The 12,328-nt window shown below is 40.7% G+C and overlaps 1 pseudogene; it reads right to left on the bottom strand.

The window, feature by feature from the left end:
* Nucleotides 1-6,547: 6,547 nt before the first annotated feature.
* On the bottom strand, nt 6,548-6,855 carry LOC129063162 (SNRPN upstream reading frame protein-like; annotated as a pseudogene).
* Between the last annotated feature and the right edge of the window lie 5,473 nt (nt 6,856-12,328).

Below are 12,328 nucleotides of genomic sequence, written 5' to 3'. Positions count from 1 at the left end.
GTTTTACAGGAGAGACTGAATAGGGAGTTTGCAAAACTATTCAGTTTTACATTGCAAAAATACCCTATTTTGTTCATGAAATCCCATTCAGTTAATCTCTCGAATTTTTTTTTATAAAGCAATTGTTTCTTTTACGCTTTTGTGTATCATTTTCAGCTGGCCAGTCTTTCTATGTCTCTTAGAATAATTTCACAATTTTGGGCAATGTACAGATTTAGCAAGTATATATATTTTACTGATTTTATAGGAATGGGGGGAGACATCAATTTGTTCATTCCTCTTACGCATTCATTGGTTGCTGCTTGTATGTGCCTCAACTGGAGATCGAACCCACAACCCTGGCATATAGGACAACACTAAGTGACTGAGGTACCTGGCCCAGGGCACGTACTGTGTTTTACCATGTATAATGCACACTTCTTCACTTCTTGCCCAAGTTTTTGAGGGAAAATAAGGATACACATTGTAAGTGGGTATAATGATTATGTGCCATGGGTCTAATAATCCTGTATATAACACACATAGAACATGGCTGCACATTATACGTGGCAGAATGCGGTATATTTTTATACTTAGGAAGTGGTGAATAGATTCTGTTCTACCATGTGGCACTGATCCTTGGTGCAAGGTCCCACTAGGTATAGTACTAACAGTAATCTCTAGCTGCCTGTCATGGGCACACAGCTATAGACAGCTTCTAACATCTTTGGGGAGCATCTCTGGATTTAGTCAACAAATTTGACCAAGTATTTGACAATGTGTGACTGCAGTACAGTGTTTTTTTGTTGTTTTTTTTTAAACCACTTGATTCAGGTCCTGAGCCTGCAAAGGCTCTATATGCCAACGCCAGTGCTTTTCCCTCAGCCCAGGTCCTTAGTCAATGTTAAACAAGATAACAGAAGTTAAGTTTTAATCATGAATGCAGAGAGAACTTAAACTTGTTTAATAAACTCATATTATCTCTGAGCCTGAACACCTTTAATAACATAAAGCATTTGTAAAACAGGGTTTCCTCCATCCCACACATTTCATTTGGTTGTGTTGCTCCTTTATAATACAACAGAACTTCAAGAATTCGAAAGCAAATTTGTGCTTTTGCATTAATTAGTTTGGTGGCTGTCAGGCCCCTATAGATATTTTCCGTCTGATTCTACAAAGTGTACAAGTTGCCGGGATAACCTGGGGCCAACCAAAGAAAGCTTGATGTATTTGTCACAGCCTGTGGTTCTTAAAATACAGGTCTTGGGTCAAATTGCATGAGAATTATTTATGGTGCCTGTTTGGAGTACAGATTCTTGATAAAACTACCAAGTCAAAATCAAATCAGTCCTATATGTTTTTGAGAAAATTAACTTACCAAGTTAATGTTCATTTTTTTAGATAAACTGCAGTGAAGACACTGTCTCTGCATTTAAAATAGGAGACATGATACCATAACAGATTCCTCACTTACGGGATGTTTTATGAAACCCAGGTAAATATTAAATAATCGATCTTAGAGGAGGGTGGGGATAGGAGAGACAGAGAGAACAATTTGTTTCACCTATTTATGCATCCATTGGTTGATCTTGTATGTGCCCTGACCAGGGATCAAACCTGCAAGCTTGGCCTATCAGAATGTATTTGAACATGGAGTTTTTAGTTAGTTATTTTAGGGAGCTATGAATTTACAAGGCAATCCTACAGAGAAAGGAAGAGGAGAAAACTATTTTGGGCCACACACACAACTGCATCACACCTGACATAGGGGGTCAGAGAATAATAACATTTTCAAAGATTAGTTTTGTTGGGAGGGGACTTGCCTGGTCAAATGAATTAAAGGGAAAAACAGTTCTTATCAAAGCTACCCATCTGCATAATCGGTTTAACGAAAGCACTGCTACCCAAATGACTATTTGTTGATAACGCTTTTTTAAAAACAATTTTTTTAAACAAGTTACATTATTTTTCTGTGAACCCAGCCAGTCAAGGGGGTTCTTTGTACAAAAGGAATACAGCTTTAAAACACTGAAGTGTGGCCTTGGCTAGTGTGGCTCAGTGGATTGAGTGTCAGCCTATGAACCAAAGGATCACTGGTTTGATTCCTAGTCAGGGTACATGCCTGGGTTGAGGGGCATACAGGAGGCAACCACACATTAATATCTTTCTCCCTCTTTCCCTCCCTCCCTTTCTAAAATTAAAGAAAATCTTTAAAACAAAAAACACCGAAATGTGGACAAGATAGTGACTGATCAGAATCTTTTCTGATGGTTAATAGAACCAAATTATTTGCAATAAAGAACCAATATCTGATTCCCAATAGAAGGTGGAAAATGTGGGCAGGCAACATGACAGCCTAATTTCTGGAGTAGACCTTTGAAGTAGGACTGCTGCTGAAAATGAGTGTACCTTTTCCCAGAATACGCTTTACTGACGAAGACAAACCGGGTTGTTTGAAGCTCCCAGAAAATAAGCTTAAATGACCTTAATATGACTTACTTCCAGAGATGCTTCCCTCACCCCCAAATACACAGGAATGCTTTATTATTGTCATTGATTTTAGGGGGAGAGAAAGATTGATTTATTGTTCTGCTTATTTTTGCATTCATTGGTTGCTTCTTGTATGTGCCCTGATAGGTATGGGACTGCGCAGCTCTAACCAAGAGAGCTACCCAGCCAGTGCTACTGCAGAGATTCTTAACTACGTTTGTGTAATGGACCTTTTGACAGCCCCATAAAGCCTGCAAATCCCTATCAGGATGTTTTAAACGTGTATTTTATAGTATATACACAAGTTGATTCTTTGGACTGCTAGCTAGGAATCTCTTGCCAGGTGTTAAAGTTTTAAGAGAAAGCTCAGTAATAAGGCCTGTAACTAATGGCACCCTGTTCAGGTTGGGGGTATGTTTTGTCGTTCTAGCTTCCAGTTAGAATGACCTGTTCTGTCAACTGACCTTGGGGAAACTTGCTCACTTAAAGGTGGCTGAGGTGGGAAGCCACACTGAATCTTACCCTAGTAAAACACACTAAGAGAACTTAAGTGCTCTTCAAACGATCTGACCAATTAAAAGAAGAGTTTTAACCTTTTGTGGAAAGAGGCCCTTTTATTGTATATGGTATGTGAAAACTGTGCTCATAACCAAGATCTCATTCAGAGCCCACCAACCATTTTACACTTAAAGAGAAACCTCTTTGTTGCGATCTCCCTGACGCTCTCACGGTACAGTGGTATTTTGCCCTTGTGAACTCTACCAAGCCGTCCAAACATTCGCTCCTGGCCTGGCAGAGTGCGCTATGGTGGCTGCGCAGCAGATGCAAACTTGTGGCTAGGCGAGTCGAGGCCTGGCGCTTCCCCGTCGGTGTAGCAGGCTGGCCAGCGCCGGGAAGGGCGTAGCCGGGGCCGCTTCCTGCGTCACAAGGGGTGCCGCCCTCCCTGTTAGGTGGGGCAGGCGAGCCCACTCCGGCCGCGGCCGACGCAGGAAAGGGGCACCCCACTGAAGAGGCCGCAAGATCCTAAGGCCGATCCTGCCTGCAGCTGGGAATAAAGTGTGGTCAGAAGAGGGCAAAGACTGGCCCGGAGAGAGGCGCCATCCGCAGCGTCTCTTGAGGAGCCCCAGAAATGCACTTCCTCCGCGGCGGAGCGCCAAGGCGGCGCAGGAGGTTCTTTTGCCTGGCCCAATTCCTCCCAGCGCTTCCTGCAGTCCCGGGGCCCAGGGCTTTATCATTTTCGGTATTTAGGTTCTTACTCCATTTTAACTCCATTTTATCCCACCCGCTCCTTGTTTTCTCCCAAAGCAGTGTAAAGCCAATGCCAACTTCCTTCGACCGTGAGGCATAGTGCTCAGACCTCGGAGCCTGGTGCAGCCGCCATCTTCCGGAAATGCTGGTAGTGGCCGGTATATCAATTCCCTGTGTGCATGAAGGAAATGATTGAATGAGTGTTAAGTATCCGTGACGCTCTGCTACGGGAGGCAGGAGCAATGATGGCCTGCCATAAGACTGACCTGTTTCAATTCTGACTCCTTCACCCCTTAGCAGCTTTGTGCAAATTGAAAAAGTTCATCTCTCTTGAGCCTCTTTGTTAATGGATCAAATGACTGGTATGCATGCAAAGCCCTTAGGAAAATATTTGGTGTAGAGTAGTATCTGGCGTAAAGGTTAAATAAAAATAAAGGAAAAGCTATGTGGATTTATTGAGCACCGATTTGCTCAATGCCATGCTGTGTCGGGTATGGAAAGTGTTTTTGATTCTCTGTCCCCATGGAAATGGCCTTCCACCTTAAATGAGCTGATGTTTGTCTCTTGTGCAAGTTTGCCATTTCCCAGGCTCTAGTTCCTAAGGAATTTTATGCTTTTATTGAGCTTGACTCACCCCATTTGTGCAGAGCTTTATACTGGATGAGTATTCTGGTGAGACGATGGACAACCCTAAGTTCTGTGCGATTTTATCTCACACGGAATGAAGAGAGAGACTCGCCTCTTCCTAGTTTCATTTTAGGTTGCTGACTGACAGGAGGCCATAATGCTTCCTGGAAACTTGCCCCTTACAGTTTGGAACCAGGTAAAGGGGCAGAGAGACAGGTCTTATAAAAGAGTGCATGGGAGAGATGCTAGATTTGTTTTTTAAGATTTTATTTATTTTTAGAGAGAGGGAAAGAGAGGGAGAGAAAAAGCATGCCAGGGAGAAACATCCATTGGTTGCCTCTCCCACACGCTCCAACCTGGGACTGAACCACAACCCAGGCATGTGCCCTGATGGGAAATCTAACCTGTGACGTCTCACTTTGCCAAACACCGCCCAAACAACTGAGCCACACTGGTCAGGACTGGATTTATTTTTTATTTTTTATTATAGTTCCACCGATGACCGTAGTACTTGTCAGTGCTTCTTGTGATAATTTATAAGGGAATGATAAACATACCACAAAAGAGATTATCTTCTACGCCAAAATGGACAAATTCCAAGCTCATTCATGATCTACTGAGTCTTGAGATATTGAGCAATGATTAGAACTTTTCCTTTCCAGACTGAGTTGTTAACCTAAGTTTTGGTTGGTTTGTGCAATCCCTGCAGGACTGTAAATTCTTGCCCCTTCAGACACCAACTGAATGATACCATCAAACACAATGCCCACTGTGCAGTGAAATTATCTGATCCCAACACCTGTTGAAGATCTGGAGTTTCCTTATAAATCTAGAGTTAGCCTGTAAAGGTTGTTGCCTCTTGAACATAAGGTCGAGAATGGAGTCTAAATTCCTTTTCATTTTAAACTCTTAGAGATGGGTTTTTTCCTTTTAAAAATATATGCACATTTTATTTTGGTAAATACATTTTAAAAGATAAACTATATCTCAGTGCAATTTTTAAAAATTTATTTTTATCCAGCCCTGACTGGTGTTGCTCAGTGGACTGAATGCTGGCCTGCGAGCCAAGGGTTGCTGGTTCAGTTCCCATTCAGGGCACATGCCAGGGGTTGCCAGCCAGGTCCCCAGTTAGGGGCATATGAGAAGCAACCATACATTGATGTTTCTCTCCCTCTTTCTCCATCCCTTCCCCTCTCTCTAAAAACAAATAAGTTTTAAAAATCTTTTTTAAAAATGTATTTTTATCCAGGTTACCCTACCCTTACCAGGTTACTCTACCCTTTTCCCATTGCCACTCAGCAGGCAAAGCCAAGAGAAATTAAATACCTACCTGAAAGGATCTTTGAATAACACTCACTATCAAGTAGAGACTAATTATGAATTGCTCAATATAAATCATGAGGTCCTCTTTTTTTAGTTCAGGGGATAGGAGTACAGCCTCTTAATTATAAACTGGATCATAATCTTTTTGGGAGGGCCCTTTGGCCTGAATCCATTACTGATTATATGTTTTATGTCACTGTGGGAACTGTATCATCAAAAGTTTTAAAGGCACAGGTTGTGTATTTGGCGCCCTCTAGTGTATTTTTTTTAATGACAAGCATACTTGATCGCAGAGCTGTCAATGAGAGAATAAAATAAAAATTTCAGTCCACCTTCCCAGTGTGATTGATTTTGCTTCTTTTCATGACATCCAAAGAGACACTTCTCTGCACCTGCCCATGACATTAGGTTGTGAATTTGTACTAGTTCCTTGATCTCTAAACTTTAGTTTCCTCATGAGTAAAATGAGGATGATAAATATGTGATTTGTATAGGGTTCCTCTTAGGACTAAATGAGCTAATTATTACATATAATGTGGATGCCCTGCACATAGTAGGAGCTCAATAATTGCTAGCTCCTTTGTGCATGTGCATAGATCCAGTGAATACTAAACATGATTGAAGACAGTAATCAGTCTTGACTCAAGTGGTATACTTTGCTATTTGGGGAATGTGAGGAATGTTAAAGAGTCGCTGTAAAAAATAAATAGAAGCCTAGGTATGATTCTAGTCTTTGGTTCCATTTTACTGAGTCAACTTATGCCAATTCTGAAGTGTAGAAGCATGTTAAATTCCTTCGCATCCTTCATAGTTTCTATAATTGCACACCCTTAATAACTACTTGTTTGTTTGTTTTTTCATGGATGTCTTTATTACATTGTCAATTGGATTTTTCTTTTTTGAAATCAGCTACCTGGGATCTTCCAAGACTGTTTTCATCATTTCTTGGTGTCACAGCTAGGAATGCCTGCCTCAGCTCTGCCTGGAAGTTCACCACACTTAGTTGCTCCTGCTGCTATCACCTAGGGTACAGTTGATACTCCTTGTTGCTCAGGAAGGCTGTCCTCCTACATTGGACCTCAACTTTTACCTCTGGTACCTGTTGTTTGTAGTCCATCTCAAGTGTAAGGGGTCCCTGGACTGTTGTATTGTGCCGCTGGCGATGCCTTTGAACCCAGCCTCAGGCATCTCCAGTAGCTGCTCCTCTCTGCGTTACTTGTCTTACTTCAGTGTTCAAGGTAAATGGTTATATGGTAAATCTTAGAAAACGTAGAAGATGCAAAATGCTAGAAAGAGGAAATAGTCTAAAAATTTGAAATTTTGGATTCAAACTTCTATTTTTTAAGCCCAGGACTCCAAATGCTTTTTTCTGAATTAGAGTAGTTTCTCAATAGGCTGTGAACAGTATTTGTCCTATCAGTGTACAGTGTAAAAGCAGTATGATTAACTGTGGAGCCCATGTGGGTCGGGATTTACAGATCATTGAGATTAGTAAATTCCAGAGTTGTTGTCCATTCTCACCTAATTCCAGCATTGTTTAGGCTATACAGGTAAAATTTATTTTCTCTGATGTATTTTAAAGAGATAATCTTCTTTTCTAGATATTCTAGGAGAACATCTTGCATTCACAGACATGGACTTTGATGCTTAACATTACTAGCTCCTGAGCTGTCCAGGAACCTAATCACCTGAACAAAGCATTGGGTATTTCTGTCCCTTGAGTCTCTCTGGAGTCTTTGGTTGGTCCTGTGTATAAAAATGTCCTTGTGCTTATTTTTCCTAGGTGTCATATGTTAGACATTTCAGTATATCTCTTTCCTTTCTACTTCCTCAGTGCTAAACCAGATTAATTTTCTCATGAACAGCCACCACATAGCCATTTATTGACCTTCTGTTACATGCTTGGACACTATGCTAAGTATTTTACAAATATTATTTCTAATTCTCACAATCACTGTCCAGTAAAAGAGGGCATTATATCCTTTTTCCAGAGGAGAAAATTGCACTAGGTAATCATATAAGTGTCAGAGCCAGGCTTCCAACCTGAGCCATCCTCTAGAGCCTATGGCCTCAACAGCATCAGAAACACTTGCCAAAGAGAATTTGGAGTCATGCAGTTTCAGAAGTACAAGGAGAATCTTGCCACTCCCTTCAGGAACTAAGCCAGCAGTTCTGAGGTTTCCTCTTTTTCAAGAAAGCCCACCTATCTAGTCTTGTCACGTTAACTTGGCACCTTGCAGTTATCAAAGGCTGACCTATAGGGCAACTCATTTTCTCTTCCAGAAATACTCTTGCACGCATCATCCACTGAACCTCCAAGCTGGGGCAACAAGTTCTTTTCTGGCAGAAGATTGCAGCTGTTATTTACTCCTCAAGGGATACACTGCAAAACGCAAGCCTTAACAGCTGGGAACACTGAGATCTAGCTGTGCAAGTATGTAAAAGAAATCTTGACGGGGAAGGGTGTTCACATGCTAGCCATCCTGGTCACAGTGCACTAGGCAGTGAGCTCTCCCACTGAAAGTTGTGCTGCAGAACTAAAGGCACTGTCTTGGCCAGAAGAACTACATTCAGCAGTCCCTCCATCTGCTCGGCCTTCCCAACACGTGCTCATTCACTATGCCAGCCATGGGGTATCTCAAATGCTTTTCCCCTCTTTAAATCTCTCTCTCCCATCCCAAACTCAATTTTGCCCTTAAAAGCCTCTTTCAGGTTTACACCTTAACCTCACTGTAGGATCCCAGTGAACCCTCCTATGTGTGGGTGGAAAATTATAATTCAGACCTGAAGACACAGGCAATAGAGGAGGAGCCACTCAGAGGACAGAAGGGCCACAACTTGGAAACAAATGAACTTCTTTCATCCTAGTCATATTTTTCTCATTTTTCTAAAGCCTGCTGTTTCAGCAGAGCACTTGACCAGAAGCTGTGGTTTCTGGAACTTTAGAAAGAATAAGCACTAACAATAGAGTTGCCCATATGTGTGTCCTCTGTGTTTCAGCAAAACTTGGAGGTCTGGAGTTCTGTTATTTCAATGACCCTCAGCTTCTCCCCTTTGCAAAATAGGTTTCACACTTGAAAAGCACCTTAATGCATAAAGTCAATCATCATTTTCTTCATAATTTAGAAGTTTCACAAAATGACAAAAGGGTTTAATTTGAAAGATTTGACTATAAGAAAAATTAAATCTTGCCAGCCCTTAATTTCCTGAATAAATGGAGGTGATCAAGAGACAGTGAGTTCCAGTGGGACTTCAATTTACTGTTCATTTACATTTGGTTTTATGAGGCATTTTTAGTAATTAACATTTTTATATGGGTGTGTCTGGGGTTCTGGGAATTTACCACTGCTTACAGCAAATAACAAAGCTACTCAGTGAAGATGCTGACTGTGCTGGAATGCTGTCAAGTGATTTCCAACCTCTGGACCAACTCTGCTTACTGAGGGCTGGAAACATAAAGGGCTTGGGCCTCAGACAGAGGAAGGTTTAAATCCTGATGCTGCTGTGTGACTTCAGATTCCTCATTTGAAAGAAAAAGGGAAACAAAGTAATATAAAGTATCCTGATTCTGGTATCAGAGAAAATTGTGAGGGAATTCTCAGACATAACTGTGAAATATATCCAGCATTCAATCAGGTATTATTTTAATCTGGAAGGAGTGTGAATGGGTTACAAATTTCCATGAGCAGCTCAGAGCTGCTAATTAACTAGGGTTTGATGGGCTTCACCAACCTCTCTTTAAATTATGACATTATGGTTACAGATTATGAAGGTGCTTAGCATGAACCAGGAAGGTCATAGACTATAGTCTCTGGCAGGAGTCTGGCCAATGCACAACTTAACTTCGAAGGTAAACATACTCTGTGTTCCTAAGAGTGACCTGTAAACTCCAGAATTTCTGTTAAGAAATTGCTGCTCCTTGGTTTACTCTTAGTCATCTTAACTTACCCTTTGTGTTAATACATGAATGATTATAATTCTCAATAATTTGTTTGAATTCATACTAAGTGCCAGATATGGCCTGCAATTAACCACAATGCCTGAGAGGCTAGATGGCAAGAAGCCTCACTTTGGTTACCTCCTACACAAAACCCTTGGCACCAGATCCATAAATTCAAAACTGTGTCTTGGGAAGGGGAGTATGGAGGGGTTAGTCAGTGTCAAACAGAAAGAGCTCAGTATAATCTGAAAATTACATTAATTTCTGCAGTTTCTTCACCATCCTTATTACATAACCTGTCCTAATTAAGGACTCACACTTGATCACTGAAGTAGAATTGGGTCCTTGTACCCATAAAGAAAGCTTGACTAAATTATATGTTTTTTCCAAAGAGCACATTTGTTTTCAAGGTCAGGAAATTGGAGCACTATTCTACTAAATGTTTAGATTTGATATTACTTAGGATATGGCTTCAACAACTAACAAAAAGATGCCAAAAATACAGTGGCATCATAGCAGTCTCAGGGTTCCAGTTTCTTTCTCTTGTGCTGCTACCTTTAATATATGACTTCCATTTTGTAGTCCAAGATAGCTGCTACAGCTCCAACCCTCACATCTGCATTCCAGCAGAAAGGAAGAAAGTGAAGACATTTTCCTTTAGGGCAACAATCCAGATGTTGTATACATCAGTTCTACTCCAAAATGGGCTACATCTAGCTCCTAGGGATGCTGGGAAACTGGGTTAATGTGTGTCCAGGTAAAAATTCTAGTATATAAGAAAATAGCCTACTGGAGGACAGCTAGAAGTTTGCGCCACGATTCCCTTCCTGTGGTTTTCCACTCCAGACGTACTTAATAACTTAAGTGCTGAACTAGAAGCCCACTGAATTCCTTATGTACAGAAAATGTTGAAAACTAGAGGCAGATTTACCCCCTCTATTATTTGGATAGCATAAGTAATACATGCTTATTCTTGGGGTAAGAAATAGAAAATACAAATCAATAAGAACTTAAGAATTTGTATCCTGAGACTCTATTCCCCAGTGATAATGATGTTAGGATTTTAATATCTTTCCTTATAGACTTGTCTAATACAATTGTAGACATAAATAACACAGAATTTCAAGGTGGTACTTTATATTACATGATGGTAGTAGTATATTGTGTGGGGTAAGGTAGGAAGAAGATTTTAAATCTAACCTACAATATAGTTGAAAGAAAATTGAAATTGACAGATTTGGATTTTGGTCCCACTTTATTATTTTTTTTTTTTTACAATGTTGCATGTCAAATTTATTTTTACAATTGAAAATTAGAAAAATTAATTTTTTTATTGTTGGCACTACTACAAATGTCCCACTCCACCCAGCGCCACCCCTTCCCCCCGCCCATAACCACACTGTTGTCTGTGTTCATGGGCTATGTATATATGCATATATGTTCTTTGGCTGATCTCTTCCAGTCCCTCCACTCCCCTCCCCTTTGAGATCTGTCAGTCTGTCCCATGTATCCATGTCTCTGGTTTTATTTTGTTCATCAGTTTATTTTATTCATTAGATCCACATATGAGTGAGATCACATGGTTTTGTCTTTCTCTGACTAGCTTATTTCACTTAGCATAATGTTCTCCAACTCCTAGTTCCACATCTTAATTGATCCCTGTGTGATCCCAGCAAGTAACAGATTCTTAGTGTATCCATTTGTCCACCATAAAATGTCAATTAATTACATTTTATTTTCTCAATCCTTATGATAAGACAGTTATGAAAATCAAGTATTCCTTCCTGTATTCCTTCAAGGACTCTTGAGTGCCCTCTGTGTGGCAGGCATTAAGAACAACATAGACCTGTTCCCCATTTCCATGGAGTGGAATCTAATGGATGATGCACATCAAATGTTTTGAGGACTATCAGCTAGGATACACATGTCAGGGATTACTATCATAAAGTTCTTTGGCCCTTCACACCTCTTTGCCAAGGCCAGAGTGGGAGAGGAGGTAGGAGATAACATGGTCAGATGGAAGGATGTGGTCTGGCCTGGTCAAGCTGCCATTTTACTCTCCCCTTCACGCCTCCAAATTGAATCAGCCCTAACTCTGCCACTATACTAATCAGTCTCTTCTATTTGCCCCACCCTGTGACAGGGAAGTAAGAAAATAGAGATTTGCAGAAGTTGGTAAAGACTAATGTCAGAAGGTAGAGTTCCATTTCTAAATCCAAGAAAAACTTCCTGTTTTGTTAAGACCCTTCTTAGGAGCGGAAACTAGCTTACTCAAATGAAAACCACAGTGAATAATTTCACTAATTTGTACCATATGTTTAGCAAGCCTAAAATCCCAAGAGAAGGTTGGCAAATAAGAAGAGAAACCATCAGAAAGGAACTGTCACACATCAAACCCCAACTGCCCAGTGCTCTTCGTCACTCCCTCAATCACCACACTCTGAAGGAACAGTGGCAACTGATAGAGTTGAATAACTAGTGTGACATGACACAGAGGCAACCTCGCAAAGTCTCAGTGGCTTGTGAATTTAAGGACTGCAAAACTCGGATTGCTCATCTTTTTTCTATATGGAGTTTCCTTTTTTATTAAAAAAAATCTAGAAAAGTAGTTGTATCAGCTGAGACTCTGCTGCAGTACAAATTAAACCTAGAATCTTGGCTTAACACAAAATTTATTCTTGCTTTCATTCTGCAGGCTGGTGGTAGAGTGGGAGGTGGAGA

This window comes from Pteronotus mesoamericanus, unplaced genomic scaffold (genome assembly GCF_021234165.1).
Source record: "Pteronotus mesoamericanus isolate MK-2021 breed Mesoamerican mustached bat unplaced genomic scaffold, CSHL_Meso_final scaffold_85, whole genome shotgun sequence".
NCBI lineage: Eukaryota > Metazoa > Chordata > Mammalia > Chiroptera > Mormoopidae > Pteronotus > Pteronotus mesoamericanus.
The sequence above is the reverse complement of the archived record's forward strand: the minus strand, read 5'-3'. Positions and strand labels throughout refer to the sequence as shown.